The following is a 22,001-nucleotide window of genomic DNA, read 5'->3' on the forward strand; positions in this document are numbered from 1 at the left end:
CGGGGGTCTGAAGCTGGAAGGCTAGAGACCATGTTCTCTGTTTCTGCTGGCTTTATGTGTTTTTTTAGCTGTCGGGAACAAATAAAGTATCAGCCGTTCTCCCCATGTCCCACGAGAAGGGAGGCAACAGACCCAATGGCTCTAAATGCAGACATCAAAAATGCCTAAAAAGAACACTGGTAGTAAGATGAATAGAACACGATCCATCAAGTATGGTGCAGCTCTTTACCCACAGGGACTGTACCCTAATTATTTATGGTAAATAATAGAGCTACATCTCGCCTAGTTAGTTTCTTTTCCAAAGACAATAACGTCTCTTTCTTCTGAATTCCTGTGACCTTGATTATCTGTCTATACCAATGGTTCCTAATTCAATTGACAGGAGCCTGGCATTGTGATGGCTTGTGTGTGTGTGTGGGGGGGGGGGGCAAGATCTGGTTATTAGCCTGTTGTCAACCAAATGAAATGTTATTAGCCAAATGGGAGCTTACCTTGCTGAAAGCTTGGATTATCAATGGCAGTGCCAGAGCCTCTGAGAAGCAGCTGTGAAAATCAGAATGAGGTGGTAAAGTTAAAAATGACCCTGGCTAATAAATTTGTTTAGGGCAGGAATACTGTTTACTATAACCTCATTGAGGACAGGAACATTTGGTCAGAAACAATACTTTACTACACCTCCACTGAGCATCTAAGCAAAATTGCCTTCTAGTTGGTTGACAAAATGGAATTATTTAAAAAAAAAGCCTCCTATCCTTTCAAGTGCAGCCTTCTGGCCTGGGAGTCTGGAAAGCGGGGCTCTTGTTCCAACTCTGAGTGGCTAAAGAATTTCCAAACCTTGACATTTTTTCCTGGAGCTACCACAGTATCATTTGACTCATTGCCCTGAAAGACTAATGGAAGCAAGTTTTTTGAAATCACGGGGACCACCCTTATAGGCTCTGGTCACTCATCTGTAAAACGATGTCACCAATGTGATAAGATGATTTCTAAGTCTCCTTCTGTTCTCTGTTTATGCCCTGCTATGATTCCGATTATCATTCTCTGGCAAGCTTTCTTGTAGTGTTCTGAGATACCTGAAAGAATATATCTGTATATCCAAGAGCTGAACATTTAAAATTCTCTTCAGACAAATGTTTCTTTCATGTGGTACACCATTTGCAAATGCAATTTGGGGCCAATTTTTTTCTTGTTGTATCTGAAATGGATCATGGGGTTTGTCCCCAAACGTCCATCATACACACAAACTGAAAATTGGCAAGCGGTCAATCAACACTGGCAAACCAAGGTCTGGAAGATTTGGAACTGACCTAAACAAATCATCATCTTCATCTTTAGTTGTTCTTCATTTCTTTCCCTCTAGATACAATCTAGTAGGCCACGCTGACCTGGGTTAAGAATTTTTCAAATATAAATGGTCTAAATGTTACTTTACTTGGCAAAACAAAGGCAGAGTAAGTAATTTTTCCAAATCTCTCTTCAGACATGCCTTATAAGGAAGGTCTTCTTTCTAGGGGGATTTGGACTCTCATTAATCTATTTCTCCTTTCAACAATAAAATGAAAAATGGAATGAGATTATCAAAATGGATAGTCTTGTGTGGACCTGATAACATGCTTTTGAAAAGTGGTTTACATTTGACATCACTTAAGCTCCCTGGGCCAGCACATCTCAGGTCTGCTATGTGGGGCCTGGACTCCACTCCCTGCTTGGACACAAATATGCTTTATTGGTTTCAAACGCCTCTCAAGCCAGTTGGAAGGATGGATGAATTCCTAGTGCAGTAAATATTAAGTCGTCTGCAGAACTATAAATATCCCCTTACCCTATCTTATTCAGCATTTATACAAAGACATTTTTGTGCAGTATGCTTTTTCCTTAACCTGGATATATACTTATTTTAAATTTTTATTCTTTCCTATTATATATATACATATATATTTTTATACATGGTACAAGAGGTATACGGCATAAAGTGGGCAATTTGGGTATTTAAAATTTTATGTATCTTCCTTTGTGCCCTTCGGCATACATAACGATAGAGTCCACCTGCTTCTTATGTAAGGATTTTAAACAATCTTAGAGTGGAAAGTCCTGGGTTTCTAGTAATCACAAGAACAATGGCAGTGAAAACATCTAACTTACCACTTAAAAATAATTCTTTCAAAGCAGTAATTCAGAATATACAGAGTGGCTTAAAGAAAAACAACAAGCTGACAACAACCTACCTTGTAATACTGCTTCGCTGGTTGTGGCTGTGTTTCTAATCAGATGTGTGATGAGCAGAAGTGACTAAACCCACACACTACGGGAGAGGTGGCCAAGGTACAGATGTTGTCTCTGTCTCACTCAATTGATTAAAAATTTCTTGATACCTCTAACACTCTTCGCCTGACTCCCTCAGAATCATGCTTGTCGAGTAAATCATGAGATAAACTACCCTCTCCTAATGTCCTTTAATATGAGTGGAACCCAGGAGTGCTCAATCCATAAGCCACTGAGAGAGGGTCCATACTAAGCTAAGAGCTTAGCCCTTATTAAGACTAAAAGCTGGTGGCAGCTGGCCCTATTTCTCACATAATAACGTGCAAAGGAAAAAACAAACAAAAACCAGGAAGGTGGCTACAATGCAGATTCCTGGGATCCATGCCCGGAGACGCTGACTCAGTGAATCCTGGGTAAGGCCCAGTGTGCCGTACCTTTAAAAACGGGGCTCTGGAATGATCCTGTTAACAATATCTGTGGCCTGAACTTTGAGAAGCATGGACAAGGAAGGTCTGGCCACGGATCCTGAGGAGGAAAGACTTTGCCGTGGACCTGTGCACTGCACCTGAGGTCCGGGAACTCAATTCCTCCTACCTCCCATAACGTCCCAAGACACGAAAACATCTGAACGCGTTTGCCTTGCTGCACCCAAAAGTTCTACGGTGTGAGAGAAGTGACTCGTTTGAACTCCTGAGGAGGAAAGGGCAGAATCCAGGCCTCTGTGCAAAGCAGACATCTCGCCGTGGCAGGAGGTCTTTTTTACCGCATCATGCGGCTGAAAGGCACGGGCTAAATTAATGAGCGGGGCGAAAGGAGACCGTGGGTGTCAACCCCAGCGTCCCTTCTGGCGTGCCTGCTCTCTGTCCTTCAGCCCGAGGCCCACAGTAAAGAGCTCCCTGGAAAAGCCCCTCCTGCTGTCTCCTATTTGCTGTCTCCTTCTTCCGCACAGCTACCCCTAGAGTTGTGACCTTCTATTTATACTCAAAGTCAAACTGGCGTTTAGAGTCCCTAATGAGGCAACATTGCATCAGCCAAGGGGGAAACCAGTACCTGAAGGCAGTCACACCCACTACGAGCTCAGATGGCACCACTCCATGGTTCCTCCGCTCCGCCTTCCGTGCTACGTCTACGTGCTACGTGCTACGTACGTGCAACAGCTCCCCCAGCGCCCAACTCCTCCCTGCAGTCAGCAACTGCCTTCGGTCAGGCGAAGCGGAGTCTGAGCGCGAGCTGGGAGTGCGGGATTTATTTATCCATTTGGGAGTTTGGGGACAGGATCCTGGATTTTTTTTTTTTTTTTCGTGTAAGTGGTAAACATCTTGCTGTATTTCTGCCCAAGCCCTGTTTAATTAAATAAAGTCACCTCAGAAGTGATGTTCCAGGGTGTTAACTGACAATAACGGTTTTGAAAATGTTTGAATCTAGCCTGAAAGGAAATTCCGGGACTTCCATTCCAGGGAGACCGGTGGACAAAACTACAGACTAAATTCTCGCTGTACGCCCAAGTGAAGAAGAAAACCCTTCATTTCCCCTACCCCGGGCAGTATTTCTTAAAACACAAGATTTAGCAATTTCTTGGTTAATGAGAAAATTTGGTAACAATTATTCATTCAAGTTGATCAAATATCCCTTATTTACAATAACCATAGAATTGCTAAATCTCCATTCCACTTTTTGCTTGACATAGCTCTGCAAAAGAATTTAAAGACTAAGGGTGTGTGTGTGTGTGCGTGCGTGTGTGTGTGTGTGTGTGTGTGTGTGTGTACAGGCCTAACCACTGAGCGATTTGCCCAAGGTCACATAATAGTTCCCTGCCATTTCCTTTATTGTCTGCCCTCAAATTCTCTTTTTGTAGTAAGCAAAGGGAAATGACGTGGGCTTCCAAATTTCATTATAAAAGCTTCCATTTAAAACAAAATGTATTGCATATTATAATTGCAACCAGAACCAGTGAGGGCAGTGGCTTTCAACCTTGTGAGAAGTCTGGGGCTGCTGTTACATGTGGCTGACTTCAATGAACCCCAGTCCACCCTCCAGCCTGCAGATTATAGAGCATTTTCAAAAAAATAGTTACACTGTGCAAAACACAGACACATTTAATGTCTTTTTTTCTTTTGGTTAACAAAATGTACGTAATTTTCTTAACCAAAGAAATTATGGTAATAGTTCTGTAATGGTAGTAAAGTGTTCTGTTTTCCTTAAAGTCCACATTTGAATCTGTATACACAAAACTGTTCGGAAAAACAAAGACACAACTGTTAATTAAAACTTGTTTGTTTTTTTCTCCCAAACAACAAGCTGTTGAATTCAACTGTTATTTATGCTGTTGTTGTTGTTTCAAACCTGCTTGTGGATGTAAACATAGCTTCTGTGTCTCTTTGATAGGTGCAAAGGAGTCCAGTGAACTTCCCCTATGACAACGATGACAACTGACATTTACTGAGTGCTTACCCGTGCCAAGCCCTAGGCCTGGCACTTTACAACCATTAATTTATGTAATTCTGCCTGCAGAGACAGAAATTATGATCTCCATTTCACCAGTGAAAAATTAGGCTTAGAAAGGTCAAGAATTTGCCCTAGTTCACCCCAGCTGGGCTGTGGAGGAAGCCCTGCATCTAGGGCACATGGCCTTCCCCCATATGCTGCACTCTCACATGGGCCAGACACTTCCATCTCATTCACACCGAGGTTCTGAGCCTCCCACTAGTTCCCACCCCCTGGAAAATACAATTAAATATACAGAATCCTCTCTTAAAATTTTCAAATTAAATTCCGAATCTATTTTACCCACACCCATGAAACTTGTAGCAAGCACTCAGTTACTAAGGAGTTATTACTCAGGCCTTTGAACCTTAATTACTCCCAGGACTGAGCTACATGGACAAAGCAAATAACGCAATGCAGAGCAAAGTAGGGGTTTAGGAAAGGAAACAGACTTCACACTTTTCTCCCTCTTCCTCCTTTTTTTCTTTTTGGGTAGGCCTTGTGTTATCAAATGGGAGGAGATGTGTTTCATGTGCAAAGACCAGAAAGCAGGGGAGTTAGGGTGACCCATCTTTCTGAAAATGTTTCAAGGCCTAGAGTTGAATATAGCCATATACCTTTGTTGATGTTCCTATTACCAGTACCCATATCTAAGACCAATACTCTAAGAGGAAGAATACTGAATCCCAACTTTGGCAGTGGTACGATACTCTTATTGGAATACACCATTCAGCTTTTAACTTCTCTGTTAAGACACTCAGAAGCTGGGCTTTGGGTCTCTGGAATGGATGGGCTCCTTTTCTCTAGCAACAGTATGTACTTACTGAGTACCAGCCATCTCAGTGGGAAAAGACAGGACCTGAGTCTCCTGAAGGCTGCAAAAAAGGGAATTCTTTCTGTTAGACTCATTATGTTTGCAATGGCCCACCTGAGACATTGGTTGTTTTTCTAAAATAATTTCCTTTTATGTATGTAGAATTGGAATATTTTACTAACAATTCCCATGACCTGTTTCCAAGATTTTCCACAAACCTGCCATACTTAAGAGACTCTTTCTCTATAGAGTTTGAAAAATGGGACTCAACATATTGTCCATATTTAACAATCTTACATTTTTGCACAATGTTAAGAGTTGGAATCATTTCCTTCTATTATGGAGAGGAATACCAAACAGAATTCTTCAATTACTTTTACTTTTGGATCCAAGTGAAGGAATAGTTTGAAGGTGATTTTCAAAATCCACAAAATGGGGGTAAGGTTTTTCATCAGGGATGAATTATTTGATATGATCATGAGAGAAATCCTTAAAATTCAGATTTCTTTTCAAATTCTATCTTAAATATCCAACATAAAACAGAGAGGGAAAAATACCATGATAGAGTTTTTAAAATTTAATTAAGGTAGTTGATCTTTTTCGAGATTTTCCAGTATGCACACAGGCTACCAAAAATGGATAGATAGATAGATAGACAGACAGACAGATAGATAGATAGACAGAGAGATAGATAAATAGATAGATAGGATACAACCTCAGCTCAAGTAGCAACAGTGACCTCTAGTGTGTCTTTTTAATTTTCTCACTCTGCAACTTCAACTCATTGTTTCCTTAACCTCTGGGGCATTATTTAAGCACAATTTTCCAGTTCGTATTTGGTCTAATTTCTGTATTGACTCTATATACTGACAACTGATTCTTAAGAGACCTTCTTTGATCCTGGTAATGTATGATAAAGTAATTGTGCCTTCATTAATGACTGTAATTATAGTACATAAAGCTGTCATTTACATGAATAATCACCCACCCCTCCCCCCCTCAAAAAAGGCACTTTATTTGCAAGATGAATTTAACTTAGGCTGAAAAACTCTTTGAGCTCTAAGCCATGACTCCACACGAAGTCATGTGTTGTTTGCAAGAGTGCCCATTTCTCTTTGATAAGACCACCTAGTTTTTTATTTTACTAAAATTAATTTGAGAGAAAAGGAATCTATCTGAAAGGCAAAACATTATTTGGGTATTTTAGTATTTTGGGTTTTGCCCTAGATGTGCGCTGATGTCAGGACAGAACCCACAAGAATGTAGTGCCGCGGGTCTGGCAGCTCGTGTCAGCACTTCTATTCCAAGTTCCTCTTTTCAGGAGTTTATAGCATTGCAATAAAATTTATTATGGGCTGGGACCTGGCATACGGGAGCCTGAACCAATGCTGTAAAGTAGTTTGGAGATTTTTTGGTGTATGTGTGTGTGTGTGTGTGTGTGTGTGTGTGTGTGTGCGTGTGTGTGTGTGCGTGCGCGCCGTTTTCCCCAAGCGAGTGTTCAAATCTGTTGTGTCCTGTCTTCCTGTAGAAGGAGTGCAGAATCAAAGTCTAATCAGATGGACCTGCCCCCCCCACCCTTGGTCTGTAAGTCAGAGGCAATTGAAAAGGGCCCCCTACCTGCTCAATGATAAACTCTTTTAGGATAAGTTGGAAAGGGGCAGGGGGGAGGGGGGACAATAAAGGAGTAAATGTTTCCTGTAAATGGAAGAAGCCCTTAGAATTGCAATTGTTGGAAAAGATCCTCTAGGGTAGGAGAGGGAGACATGAAAAGGTATTCAAGATTGTTTTCTGTAATTGGGTGATCTTCAGTGCCCCCCAACAGCTGGGCTTGTTGGCAAACAAGAAGCCTGCATGTGGAAAACATGTTCCAATCTGTGTAAACTAAGCATGGCATAAAAACAAGCGTCATCCCCAGGTTAAAAACAAAATGAAACATGCAGAAGACAGATTCCTGGAGAATCAGGAAGGAGGATGTGAGTATGTGAAGGTAAATCTGTTTTTTTTTTTTAATGTAGCACATATAAAGTACATACTATATGCTCTGTATTTATGGTTAATGTCTATCTTATCATCCATGCCTCCCTTGCTATTGTCTTTTTGTTATTGCGCATGAGAGTCTGTCTCAGTGACAATTCTGAGACAGCACCTATCCAAAGAAAGAAGAAACAATTGAATCAGAGAACTGATGAATCCCATAGGAGGAAGTTAATTAGAGCTGCATATAGCTCAATGGAAGAATTTCAGAGTCAGAAGGAACAATAGAGCTTTGCTTGACCAACCTCCCTCATTTACAAGTGAAGAATGCCCAACATGCCAGCTTATCTATGGTCAGGGCTAATCTCCAGCTAGAACACACATATTCTTACAGGTTGTTTATGGCCAGCATGAATTCTAATTGGACAGTGTGCAGGCTCTCCTGACCAATGATTCTTGAACATTTTTATTTATTTATTTTTAAATGTTTATTTATTTTTGAGAGAGACAGAGTAGGAGTGGGAGAGAGGCAGCGAGAGAGGGAGACACAGAATGTGAGACAGGCTCCAGGCTCCAAGCGGTCAGCACCAGGCCCGACATGGGGCTCGAACCCGTGAACCATGAGATCACGACCAGAGTGGATGTCAGACACTCAACCAACCGAGGCACCCAGGTGCCCCTTGAACATTTTTTTAATATCACCCCTGTCTATGGTCACATAGTGAGTTTGTAGCAAGCAGCTAAGTCCTGGGTTTCTCGCCAGTTATCAGAAATTGTTCAGACTCTAAAATGTATAGCTTGATAGATGTGCAGTCACTCTTAACCAGTCCCGATTTAACTGCTTTGTCAGGTTAGATCTACCCTATTAGCCACTGCTCTCTATTTACTGCACAAAACTCACTGCAGAATGAATGCTAATGGCTCCTCACCGTGGAGCTGAATGTTGACCAGGAACCAGTCTCATCTGAAGTTTGTTTCCAAACCTGTTTATGTCGTTGTACTTGTTGACATAATTATGTCATTTAACATCATATTACAATATCAGACAAAATATGAAGGTAGAAAGGGTTATATCAATGAAAAATTAAGTTGAGTGCTTTAGAAAGGCTTGATACAGGTGAACTTTTAAAAAAGTAGGCTGTTGAAATAGGAGTGCGTAAGACAACTATAAACGATCCAAAAAGCTGGACAGCTTTTTGGCTGTCAAATTGCTTTGCAAGTATCATTAATTTTCCTCAGAGAAACCAGAATGTAGAAATGCATTCTGGATATGTATACAAGAAAGAAGACTTGGGACTCCAAAGAGAATCCAGACAGAAGGAAGTGGCCTCCCTCTTGCATCAGCACACACATGAAGTAAATGTGCATTAAGATAAATGTTTAAGTATAATATTATTTCAAATCATTCACCACTTGAACTAACTTTGGATTAATTAATTAACAACTGGTTTTAATCATGTCTGATAATAGGGCTCTTCTACTACTCTTAAATCTGCCATCTTGGCAGGATCCTAGAGAGGGTCTTGTGGTTTTCAATTCTGAGTGCACGCAGTGGTGGGGAGTGGAGGTGGGGTCAGTAGGGGTTAAGAACAAAAGCAATGGAAGGTGGTGAAGCTTTTGAAGAGGAACCTATTATAAATCTGGGTAGGTCCCTTACAAATAATATAGATTTAAGAAGGCAACTGGCAAAGATTGGTCAATAGACAATAGCATTGGAGAAAAGCAAATTCAAATAATGAATGACTCATTCAGAATGACTCACTTGGAGAACAAATGGTGTGTGTTCCTCTTAATGGTAGTTGGTATGTGCCTATAGACAGATTCTTTACAGGCAGTCTATTCTCTCCTACTTCTGCTCACTTCTAGGGTATTTGTGAACAGGAAAATGCAGACACGGATGGGCAGATTATTTGCAAAGTTGTTTTATGTCTCCTTTTTATCTGCCTTTGCAGCTGCAGGATTGTTCTGTGGGTCAAATTTGCCAGAATCTTCTTACTCTCCCTAGCCATTAACTAGGCAAGGTCTCTTCCATTATCCTCCTTTAGTGTGTTCATAAAAATGTTTTGAGTCTTTGCCATGGAAGAATGTAATGCTAGATATGGTTTTGACGGTCCTATGGAGTCACCACTCTATCTTTTAAAGATATAATTTAATTGACTGGAGCATAGTTCTTCTGTTAAAACCATCTTGGCTTTAAAAAGCTTGAATTTGGGTAGAGGGATAGTGTTCAGTTTGCATCATCTGGCTTTTGTCAATTTGTGTCAAACCTTAATGTCATCTCTTTCCTTTGTAGTATAAATAACATGAAAATTCTCCTTTTTAAAACAACTAAAGAAGTGAGTTCATGGTTTCAGTTTTTCCCTTACAGGCAATATTTAAGGTATTTTTTGAAATGTTTTTGATATTTTTAAATATTTTAGCATACTCTCCTTCAAATGTTCCTTATTATTGTGAGGAAGAGAGAATAAAGGAGAAATCCTGATTTTATTTATGATCGCTTAAAGCATCTCATATCAATGGTAGATGTGCTTTTTTAAGTTTCAATAATAATGTCGCTATATCCCAGGGAGATAGACACTAGTACTATGTTGCCCAAACAGACAGAGATGTTTGCTGAGGTATTGTTTACAACAGGGAAGAATCTGAAACACCATGAATGTTTATTAGCAGGGAACTGGTTCAGTAAAAATGATAAAATAGTAATGTAACAATGAAAAGGATGCTGTCTCTTATCCATATGCATTGACATTAGATCTCATGATTTTTTTTGAGTGAAAAAGGTTAGAAAATAATAAGTAGGGTATAATACTATTTATATAAAATTACATATATACCTCTGCATATATATACATATTCACAGATATACAGATATTATATATAGAGAGAGAAATAAAGAGAAATTTGAAAAGATAGACATCAAAATAGTAATAATGCCTACCTTTGGGTGGTGGGATTTAGTTTATTATTACTACTGTTATTTTAGCTACCAAAAAAAAAAAAAAGAAATGAAGGCTTCTGGAAAAGATGCAAAGGATACCAGTTGTGGTATACTTAGAGCACACTGGGGTGGATACTTCTGGTTGGCCGACCCAGCATTTATTCCTACCCCCATCTCTCTCCATGCCTTCCACTATTGATACTGGAAGAAGAAAATACTTTCTCAGTTTCCCTGGCAACTAGAAGTGGCCATATGACATCATTCTGGTGATAAGGCAAAAGGAAAAATGTGTCAGGGACCCGGAGAATCTAAGAACTTTTGACTTTGATATCAAGTGACTCAGCAGCCATCACATCACAGGCATAAGAGAAAGCCAAGGTCATCTCAGAGGTGCCAGTCCCTACATCAAGTCAGGCAGCGATGGATCTCCAGCCTTCTTGTTAGGAGGAGAAAACTAACCTGTGTTTGTTTTCAGTTTGTCAGGTATTCAAGAATTGCAGCTGACATATCCCTAATTGGTTAGGAATAAAAAATGAAATCCCCTTTCAATCTCTCCACCAATCCAACTACCCAGAGTTTACCATCCAGGGCGGCATTTTCACCCCATCCTCTCTTTTAATCAATCTGCACGTGCGTGTGTATGCATTAATGTATTTGCATATGTGCGTATAGTTACATACCCTGTTTTCTAAAGCTAAAAATATACCCTATATTTAAATTGTCCTATAACTCGTTTTTATTTAAAATAAAAAGTAATTGCAGGGTTATCACACAGTTCTATCATATTCTTTTTAACAGCGTTATTGAGATATAATTCAAATATAATGCAATTCAGCCATTTACAGCATACAATTGACTGCTCTTTTGTATGTGCAGAATTATGCAACCATCATGACAAGTTCCCCACCCTCAAGAAACCCTATAACCATCAGCAGTCACGCACATTTCCCCCTAGTCCTCCAGCCCTAGACAGTAAGTGTCTTATTACTCTTTAACATTTGCTTAGTTTTCTGCAGTTGGACTTAACATAATTCAGTATTTTTTTTTTACTAATAACTGTTTAGGTGGTTAGTTCATTTGAAGATTTTTACCATTCCAAATAATGCTGTAATGAACATCCTTATAAACTTCCTCCTTCACACATGATTACAGTTGCTTTTCTACTTGCGTATATTCCATCTTTAGAATCACAGCAAGGGATTTGTTTACACTAGAAAAATTCAGGTCATGGCCGGCAGAGAGGTGTTCAGTAGACAGGGCCCAACTGGGGATAGGATCCAGCTTGGGCTGTACCTGCCTAGGAAGGTGTGTGCTCTGGCACAGGCTGCAAGAGCCCAGGGCAAGGGTGCCTTTGATAATGGTCTACCAGGACAGGGCGCCTTCTAATTCAACATAGGCAGGGCACTTGGGGGAGAGTAACTGAAGGTAGCATTGGCTGGTTGAAGGTTTGGGGAGAATTTGCAATTGTTGCAGGGTCTTGCAAGCCATAGGAAGGAATTTGGATTTTATTCTGAGTGTGACAGGAAGCTATCAGAATCTTTTATCAGGGGAATAATATAATCTGATTTCAATTTTATAGAGCTCACTGTGATTGTGTGACTGCAGGTGAGGAGGGGTGAAGGTAAAGCTTAGAAGGCTATCATGGTGGTCCTGGTGAGAGACTGGTTCTACCTCAGAGAGCTCAGAACTTAGGAAGAGAGACAAATTACACGTAAGTTACTACGATGCAAGCTAGAGAGTCATAGATGTTGGGGCACCTGGGTGGCTCAGTTGGTTAAGCATCTGGCTCTCAAATTCAGCTCAAGTTACGATCTTACAGTTCATGAGATCGAGTCCTGTGTTGGGCTCTGCACTGACAGTGCAGAGCTGGTGGGAATTCTTTGTCTCCCTCTGTCTCTGCCCCTCCTCCACGTGCACTCTCTTTCTCTCAGAATAACTAAATATTTTTTTTTAAAAGTTATAGATGCCATCCAACAGTCACATAAAAGAGTCACATAAGATGCTATGAAAAAGGTGGAAGAGATTATTTTCAGCAATCGAGATCAGGAATGGCTTCATGATTAAGAATTATAGTTAGGCCTTGAAGGATGGGGAGAAAAGAGTTCTGGAAATAGAGAAATGGGGGAGGTTGGTAGGTAGACACAGGCATTTGGGAGAGAACTTCTTATAACCTATAATATTTACTGTTCACTCTCAGGAACTAGGCACTAAGCAGGGCCATTCGAAGTGAGAAGGGCCCAGCCTTAGAATGGGCATCTAGGTACTGAGAACGAGAACAATCCTTTCTTTTCTTTTGCTAACAATTTCCTCGCCCACCCTTCTACCTATAAAAAAACCTTCCATTTTGTACAACTCCTTGGAGCATCCCTACTTGCTAGATGGGATACTGCCTGATTCGTGAATCGCTTAACAAAGCCAATTAGACCTTCAAATTCACTTGGTTGAATTTTGTTTTTTAACAGGCAACAGATGTGATTAAGGATCTTGAGAGGAGGAGCTTTCTCTGGATTATGTGGCTAGGCCCACAGCCCAGGAATGCTGGCAGCCACCAGAAGTTGGAAGAGGGAAGGAACGGACTCTCCCTACAACCACAGAGGAAACAGGGCCCTGCTGGCGCTTTGATTTCAGTTCACTCATACTGGTTTCTAATTTCTGGCCTCCAGAACTGTGAGATAACAAATTCATGTTGCAAGCTACCAGGTTTGCAGTTATTTGTTGCAATAGCCACGGAACCTAATACAGTCACATACACGTGATATGTGACTCCATTGCATGGAAACGTTTGAGATGTACTGGCTCATTGTGCCACCCCTCTCTGGGAAATGTTTGCCTATTTTACAAGGACCATTTGGAAACTCACTGCCATAGCTCAAATGGGTAACCTTAGTGGGCAGGATTGCAGGGCCGTGTCAGGTGAGGGGAATGGTATTTTGAGTTCGGAGCAGGAGGCTAATTTAGTGCCATTACATGGATAACCTTAAGGACACTGCCTTTTCCATCTAAAGGCACCAGTGAGTCTTGATGGGTTTGAGGTCCATCTTCATCATGTGACCTTGAACAAATAAATCATTTGAGGGCTCTCCATCTCAAATATTCATCTCTAAAATGGAGAGACTAATTCTTATTTCAAAAGTAGGATTTGATTATTAAAGAAGACAGCATATATGAATGCATTACGCAAATTACGATGTGTTATGAATTCAGTAGCACTATTATTACTTTCTGTGCATGAGGCCTTGAGTTGAAGTCGAGGAGAAAAATGATATCCTGAGTTGGACACCTGTTAACCTCACTAGTTTTTTGTGAGGATGAAACAAGGGCAAAGTAATTGCTGCCAATCATGAGGGAAGATAAGATGATAAATACTGTGTGAAATAAGTCCCTTCATCTTTAGAACAACTCTCAGAGAGTATTATAGCCCCCGTCTTACTGCAGAATGATTATATCTTAGAGGGCTTTCACAGTCCTGGCACATAGTAGATACTCAATAAATGGCAGCTGATCTTAAATTTGGTCCCCATCGGGCCCTGCAATTTCTGCCTCAGTTCTACATTAGTCTACACTATGCTATTGCTTAAAGCAGATGAAAAAAGACCATGATTTGCCGGTCTTCCTGTACTTTTCTGTAGAGTTCACTTAAAACAATAAGTACCTGCTTTGACTACAATGAATAACAAGGCACAGTTTCCATCACTGGCTGCCCAATTCTGGAGATGAATAAATTAAAAGAACTGAAATCTGTGTCTTGCAGCAGCTTGATCTTTGAAGGTTCTAGAGGAGAATTATGCCTGCCCCAGCTTCCAGAAGCATTCCTCAGGTTTCCCTTCTTTGAGTACAAAAGAGGAAGGGCCTCAGGCAGGTCCTTCCAACAGCTTGCAATTCCTAAGTTAATTATCATCTTAGGGAGCTCTGGCAGTCCTCAGCTTTCCTTCAGGGCCTCTCTAGCCAAGTCTTGGAGCTGCATCAATTACCTCAGTAATCCCTTTTGTTACTTATCTTCGAAATACCCACTTAGTGGGAGTTACACTCCAACCTCACCTCACATCAAATGACCTATGTACAGGAGAGAGCCTTGGATTTCCTAGTTTGGGGTTAAGAATGGGTTGTAGTCCGATGCTCAATGGTTCAGAGGGGATCAGGTAGATAGATTTTGGCACAACGGGGGACTTTTTAGAGGCAGAACACCAAAGGGGGCTTCAGTGCAATGCACTATCAATTTATAAGGAAAAACACACCACGTCGATGCATTTTTAAAATACATTCAGTATGTCCTTAATAATATTCCTAAGAAGGAATTCATATTTTAAAACTAGGGGGACACTAGATACCTGTTTTTCTGGGAGAAGTAAGAGGGGAGAGAATGTGTTAAGAGGGCAAATCTAGACCAAAAAGCAAAGGCACGTGATATTAGGGGAAAAGCAGCAATGTTTAAAAATAATGATACCCGAGGGATAAAAGGTTGTGCTCAAGAGGTATGATGCATGGGGAGACACTGGGTGTCATCAGATAAATCCTGGCAGGTTTTATGAAGGTTATGGCATCTAAGTGCTACCTTTGAAGGAGGGGGAGGGTATTTAGCTGAAGCTGAAGACAGCACATACTTGACACAGAGACTCTTGTATGCAGAACCAAGAGTATCCATAGGAAAATACAAGTCCTCTCAAGGATTTTTTTTCAATCTTATGATTCATTATGATTAATATACAGATCATTATATATGGGTAATTATTAATTTAATTCAGGGCTAGGCAGGCAGACCAGAACTTGCCCGTGGGAAAGGCTTTAAAAATTCCTATGTAGAGACACACGTGCATCAGGGATTCGTTGAATAAAAAGGAAATTGTTTGTGAGATTAAACCCAAGTTTAAAGTGGAGTCAGTCAGCACAACCCCCACATGGGCGTATACAACATGAGTTATAACTCGGGTTCCAACTCTGCCCCCAGACCCTAGCATGCAACAACTCTGGTAATAAAAGAACAAACCCTAGAACTACAGAGGAGCTCAAGGTGACATTGTCAAAGAGAGTTTCCTGCTGCTGAGACTGAGGTCCAGAAGCGACTTGCCCTCATACATAATGCTTACAAGTGGCAGAACAGGGATTATACCCTGAGTTCAGTGCTTCAGACACTGACCCATCTCTCCTGCACGTACTAAGCAAGGATTTGAACTCATCTCACTGAGAAGAGGTGGCCTACAAAGTATCCTCAAGCTGGCCCAATTCACCAATAAATAGGTAGGTGCCCCAGAAGGATCAGGAAGTGAGGTCTTGGTATTGTCTCAAAAATCTCTCTCCTACTGATCTGACCCCACCCTTCTAGCGATTTCTATAGTTATTCCTAAAAATCCTCAAGAAATATTGTCTAAAATTCACATATCTCTGGAGGAATACTAAAGTTAATTATTGGCTATTAGCCAATGGCTGAGCCTATAAACAAAAAGAATTAGGGGTCCCAGAAAAAGAAAGATAAGGCACAGCTTTCACGACATAGAAAAGTTACTTTAGGCCCCCAGCCATTCTGTGATCTATGCCTGACCAGCACAACTTTCTCAAAGCACATTCTTGAGTCACCTCTGTAGGATCTCAACCCCTTTGAGCACTCAGATACCAAACCAACTAACGCCAGAGAAGTGATGATATTCACCCTTGCAAGCCCTGGTGACTTCGACCAGGACCTTTAGCAGACTTTTGCCTCAATTCCATGCTCAATTCCCTATTGTGCAAGCCTGTTCATGAATATATATGAACCCTTAGCTTAAAACTTCCCCAGTTTTGTTGTTCAAGGAGACATCATTTTGGGAAATATCCCCGGTGTTCTCCTTTACGTGCTGGAAGTAAAACCCTTCCTTTTCCTATTCTTTGGCTTGGTTGTGTCTTTTGGCTCGACACCCACCCACCAAGAGGCAAACCCAGTTTCAGGCAAAAAGCCCATCAGATATTTTTGTAGTGATAGATAGCTGAATGGAATGTAGTAAATGCAGTAAACAGGGAAGTGGATTTGAAATATTCTGGACAGCAGAGCCTGTTTTCAAAAATATATTGTAGGGGCGCCTGGGTGGCGCAGTCGGTTAAGCGTCCGACTTCAGCCAGGTCACGATCTCGCGGTCCGTGAGTTCGAGCCCCGCGTCAGGCTCTGGGCTGATGGCTCAGAGCCTGGAGCCTGTTTCGGATTCTGTGTCTCCCTCTCTCTCTGCCCCTCCCCCGTTCATGCTCTGTCTCTCTCTGTCCCAAAAAAATAAATAAAAAATGTTGAAAAAAAAAATTAAAAAAAAAATATATTGTAAAAACCTACTCTCATCTAATCTAACCACACTTATTTATTATAAAGTCCATCAATTAGATCAGTGGAGTTGCTTCAAAAAATTATTAATTGGGGGCTAGAAAAGACTGCTGCTGGCTTGGGGCACTTGGGTGGCTCAGTTGGTTAAGTGTCCCAACTCTTGATCTTGGCTCAGGTCATGATTCCATCGTTTGTGAAATCGAGCCCCGCATCTGGCTCTTTGCTGACAGTGCACAGCCTGCTTGGGATTCTCTCACTCCCTCTCTCCTTGCCTCTCCCCTCTCATGCTCACTCTCTCTCTCAAGATAGATAAATAAACTTAAAAAAAAAAAAAAAAGACTGCTGCCAGCTCAAAAGTCTTAATATTTAAATTAAGTTGTCTGGGTCACCTGGGTGGCTTAGTTGGTTGAGCATCTGACTCTTTGATTTCAGCTCATGTCATGATCTCACAGTTCATGAGATAGAGCCCCACGTGGGACTCTGCACAGAGTCTGCTCAGGATTCTCTCTCCCCCTCTCTCTCTTTGCCTCTCCCCCACTTACACACTCTCTCTTGCTATCTCTCTCTCAAAATACATAAACATGAAAAAAAAACCTTTAAAAATAAAGAAACAAAGAAACAAATAAATAAATAAAGGATCGTCTGTACAATCCCTGAAGTGTCACTGTATAATCCATTTTAGAAAACTCAGATCAAAAATCAATTGTTAGCCTGGTGTCTCCCAACTGTTCGCAGACACTAAAGAATGTTCATATGATTATCTACTGGTAGGGAGAAGGTGGTATTAAAACTTTCATAGTTAATCTCATCTTTTAAAATGCTAATTTTTGTATCTATCTTATATATAACTTATTTGTGCATATAATTAATAAATATACAGATATTGAGAGATTGCTTAAGATGGTGTATGTAGAATGGATAGAGATAATGTGAGGCCCTGTCCATGGCAGGAAGAGACTTGGACTGGAACTGGACACCCCTTATTTTGCATAAGTTGAATTTAACACTAACTTCAAATTAGAAGAGAAATCTTTTGGGTCAGTGCCATAAAAAAGATTAAGCACAGAGTTTGGAGTTGGGTAGGACCAGTTTTTATTCTACAGTAAACAACGGTCCCAGTAAGCCTCATGTCCCAGGATACCACCTCTCACAGTCGGTCACTCCTTCCCATCCAGCCTTACTGCTTAGAAACCACAAGACTGTGGGTGAATGACCTATCTTGCTAACTCCAAGTTTCCTCATCTATGAGATGGTGATAACAGGAGAACCTATCATATGGTTCCTTTGAACACTGAATGAGATAATCCTCACTGAAGGATTCAGAGAAGTAGGGAGAGGCAGGGCAGGGGGCTCATGGATACAGAACACTGGAAGAGCACCTTTGCAGCTTCTGTTCAACCCTTCTCTGGGCATCAGAACCAGAACCCTTCCCTTGATTCTCAGTGTTTGTTGATTAGTTGAGATTGACCACACTCGTGCCCCTGAATTTTCACATCACCTTGTATTTACAGGTAGGAAATGCTTCTCCCAAGATCTTTTCACTTTCAGGAAGACCTCGCCCTGCCTCGCCCTGCCATGTCCTAATGTGAGGACACAGAAGAAACTATGTGACGTCCTACCACCTTCCTGACCATTCACCCATCTCTGATGTTAAGTGCTTTCCATGACTGTCAGAAGCCAAGAGAGTAGAGACTTTCTTCTGCTTTCTTCCTCCCTCCCTCTCTCCCTTCCTCCCTTCCATCTTTCCTTCCTTCCTTAGAAAGAAAAAGGGGAAAGCATCCAATTCAGAGATTAAGAAATAAGTATAAAAGCAAATTATTCAGTAGGGAGACTGCATGGCATAGTAGAAAGGGCATGATTTATTTGTTCATTCACTTATTTTTGTACCAAACTGCAGGACTGGAATTCTGCTGCACCCAATGTGAGTCATGTGAATTTGAACAACTTTCTGAGTTTTTGTTTCCTCATTCATAATGTGGAAAAAAAGAATACCATGTCCATAAAATTATTAGGAGAATTAAATAAATTAAATAAATTAATTTATTAAATAAATTAAATAAATAATTAAATAAATTAGGTGACTCAAAGAAAGCATGTAGCATAGCACAGGGCCTGAAAATGTTTTCTTTTTCTTTTAAAGAAAAATAAGATACAAATACAGAAAATCCCAAGACTTTCTTGTTTTTTCTTTTTCTTTTTCTTTTTTTTTTTTTTTTTTTTGGCGAGGGAAGAGCATACACAATCTGGAAGAGGGAGAGAGAGAGAAAGAGAGAAATCTCGAGAGAGAGAGAGAGAGAGAGAGAGAGAGAGAGAGAGAGAGAATCTTAAGCAGGCTCCACACCCAGCATGGAGCTTAACTCGGGGCTCAATCTCACAACCAATTGTAAGATCATGACCTGAGGTGAAATCAAGAGTGGGACACTTAGGGGCGCCTGGGTGGCTCAGTCGGTTAAGTGTCTGACTTCAGCTCAAGGTCATGATCTCACGGTTTGTGAGTTGGAGCCTGTGTTGGGCTCTGTGCTGACAGCTCAGCAGCCTGGAGCCTGCTACGGATTCTGTGTCTCCCTCTTTCTGCCCCTCCCCCACTCTCCCTGTGTGTGTGCCTCTCAAAAATAAATAAAGCACTAAAAAAAAAAAAAAAAAAAAAAAGAGTGGGACACTTAACCTACTGAGCCACCCAGGCACCACCACCAACCTAGACCTTCTTGATAGAACACAGAGTCAAAACAATAGGATTAAAACCTGTCTTTCCTATGTAAACATAGAACAAAACATAGAGACCACTTCCTGAAATATGTTTAAAACACTCATATACATTTAATTTCACTTATTAAAGGGATCCCTGAAAAGGAGACTATGCAGAATACGGGTAGGAAAAGAGCCAGAACTATCCCTAAAGGACATGTGCCTGTGTTTTGGGGCTCCTGGAAGCTGGACAACAGCTGAGGTCTCATGTACTGGAGAACACTGAAAAATACCCTCTCAAAAGTCTCCCTGCGGTGAAGTGTGGGTGCTGTCTGCAATAGAGCCACAAGAAATGACGTGGCAACAACAGGCAGGGTTCTAAGTGTGAAGATTTTATGTTTGGAGAACCATCCGTGGACCACAATCCACCCTTATCAACACTATAAACGGCTGGGTTAAGGAGAAACATAGCTAGTAGAGATTTTACAAGTAGCTGTTGAATGCTTTCTTGCTTTCCTTGAGTTTTGTGCCAATTTGGAAACCAGAAAACACTGGAATATGCATGCTGACCTGGAGGCTATAAAACACATCCTCCCAAAGATTGGCAGAAGATACAAAAACACTGGAAAAGGGCTCAGTGAAACTTGAGGATTTTATGGTTGTGTTAGCTGCATCCAAATGTAGCTTAGGAACTTAGAAGGCTAACGATTTTATCGAAAAGAGTAAAGGTCAAACAGTTTAGGTCTAAGTACTATGTGGATTTATGATTTCCATGGACTTAGATGGAATCAGGGGGCAAGAAAACATTAAGAGACAAACTTTGGAATGTGAAAATTGCCTGATATGAAAGTTCCTACGGGTAGAGAGCAAGTTGCAATCTTACCTTTCAGGGGCATTTATATCAAAATGTGAGCAATTGATCCTCAATATTGAAAAAATGGGGCTCATTCTCTCTCTTCACTGAGGTGGAATCCATAAAGGGTAGGGATAAAAGGAGAAAAAAATGGAATGAAAAGAGGTGAAGAGGAGGGAGGTAAAGGAGGGGGAAGGAGAGAAGGGAACTTGCCAAGAAAAGTGAAGTTGGAAACATACTGATTTCAGGTTTATGGTTTTGGATTTTCAAGTGTACAAACTAGCCACTGTTTTTAGCTTCCATTGGCATCCCAGGGAAATACATAAATAGTCTTAATCCTGAAATAACTACTGCACAGGGAGCAAGCATCAGATACTTAAGATCCACGAACATAAAAGATAGCTAACATGGGTGGCAAATACCACAGGGAACCTGCACAGGCTGAATCTATTTGCCAGCTTTATGGGGCGTAAGCACTTCCTTCAAGTGTGTTTCTCAAGTGCGGATGCCTGGACTCCCTCTGCACGAGTCAAGGGTACAAACTTCCACTTAATTTTCAGGATGAAGTAACTCAAGTCCTTCGACTACCTGATGTTATATATTCTTCGATGGCCATCAGCTACCTTCCGACACACCAAGTTCCAAAAATTTGCCTCGATTTAGATACTAAACAGTAAAATAAAATATCCTTTCCTTTAAAGGAAACATCCTCATGGGGATGACTAAAGTGTAGAACAAAATAAGAATTTGGTTAATTGTGCTTTTGAGTCCCATACACAATGGACACTGTACTTTGGAGGCTTTTCAGCTCTGCCAGAACATAAACAGTTGCTTTTCTACAGATACCCTTTACAATCAGAGTTTTACTTTAAGTGACGCACTTATTAGTAGATACTCAGTTGCTATATAAAATAAATACAGAAAATAAAGTCCATAGTATCCTACGCCTCTCCTTTTGGGATTTGTACTCAAGACTCCAAAAAATTCAGACACATTTCCATCTCTGCCAACAGACCTGACCAGACTTAATATATAGTAGGACTATTTAAAAATCAGCCTAATCAAATAATAAATAAATAAAAATGCACTTGGTATACACAGTGACAAAAAGCATAAAGATTTAAATGTTCCATCTGCCTTGTGGAGGAATATTTGAAATAGGGGTCAATATTCAAACTTTGGGGTAAAAAAATTTAAATATTCAACTGTTATCAGGCAATGAAATCTTGAAATACGTTAGTGATAGGTAATAGCTTGGACTTTGGGTAAAATGTTAAATCCTTAGCCTGATGTATTAGGTGATCATGACCTTGTGCTAAGCTTTGCCTCCCTCTATTATAAACAACCCCACAACATGCTCATATCTTCTGCTCCGGGTTTATGTAGGGTACCGTTTCCTGAGCCCATATGGAGCACTTCTCCCTTTGCCCACTTGCTCAGGCTTACACTTGCTTAGCATGACCTCCTGTTTCCTTCTCTTCCTTCAAAAGTTGGCTCTTTCAGAGCCAGGGCCAATTTCACCTCCTACAACTTCCCTGACCAACTCCTTCCTTCCACACTAGTGTATTTCTTATCAGTATAATTCATTTGGAAAAAGAAAAAGAAAAAAGGAAGCATTTATTTTCTCACCACATCTTTCCACATCTTAGTTCTACGTGTAGTTATGTCTTGTCTCACCAACCCTGTTCTAAGTGTTTCAGCATTGGGAAGC

General features: G+C 40.7%; 1 protein-coding gene across 4 annotated transcripts in view; it reads right to left on the bottom strand.

The window, feature by feature from the left end:
- The window catches only part of LOC123580880 (E3 ubiquitin-protein ligase RNF113A-like), a 52,870-nt gene that overhangs the window by 19,786 nt on the left and 11,083 nt on the right, over positions 1–22,001 (bottom strand). Inside the window, exons 1-3 of one of the 4 annotated variants that reach the window (XM_045446281.1) lie at positions 3,313–3,374; positions 2,226–2,302; positions 492–543 (exon numbers count right to left, since the gene is read on the bottom strand). The exons of 1 other annotated variant lie outside the window; for it this stretch is intronic. The gene's annotated coding sequence lies outside the window, so the exon portion shown is untranslated. 2 more of the 4 variants (XM_045446279.1, XM_045446280.1) reach the window with 2 other exon arrangements.

The sequence above is a fragment of the Leopardus geoffroyi genome, chromosome A3 (assembly GCF_018350155.1).
Source record: "Leopardus geoffroyi isolate Oge1 chromosome A3, O.geoffroyi_Oge1_pat1.0, whole genome shotgun sequence".
In the NCBI taxonomy this organism is placed as follows: Eukaryota; Metazoa; Chordata; class Mammalia; order Carnivora; family Felidae; genus Leopardus; species Leopardus geoffroyi.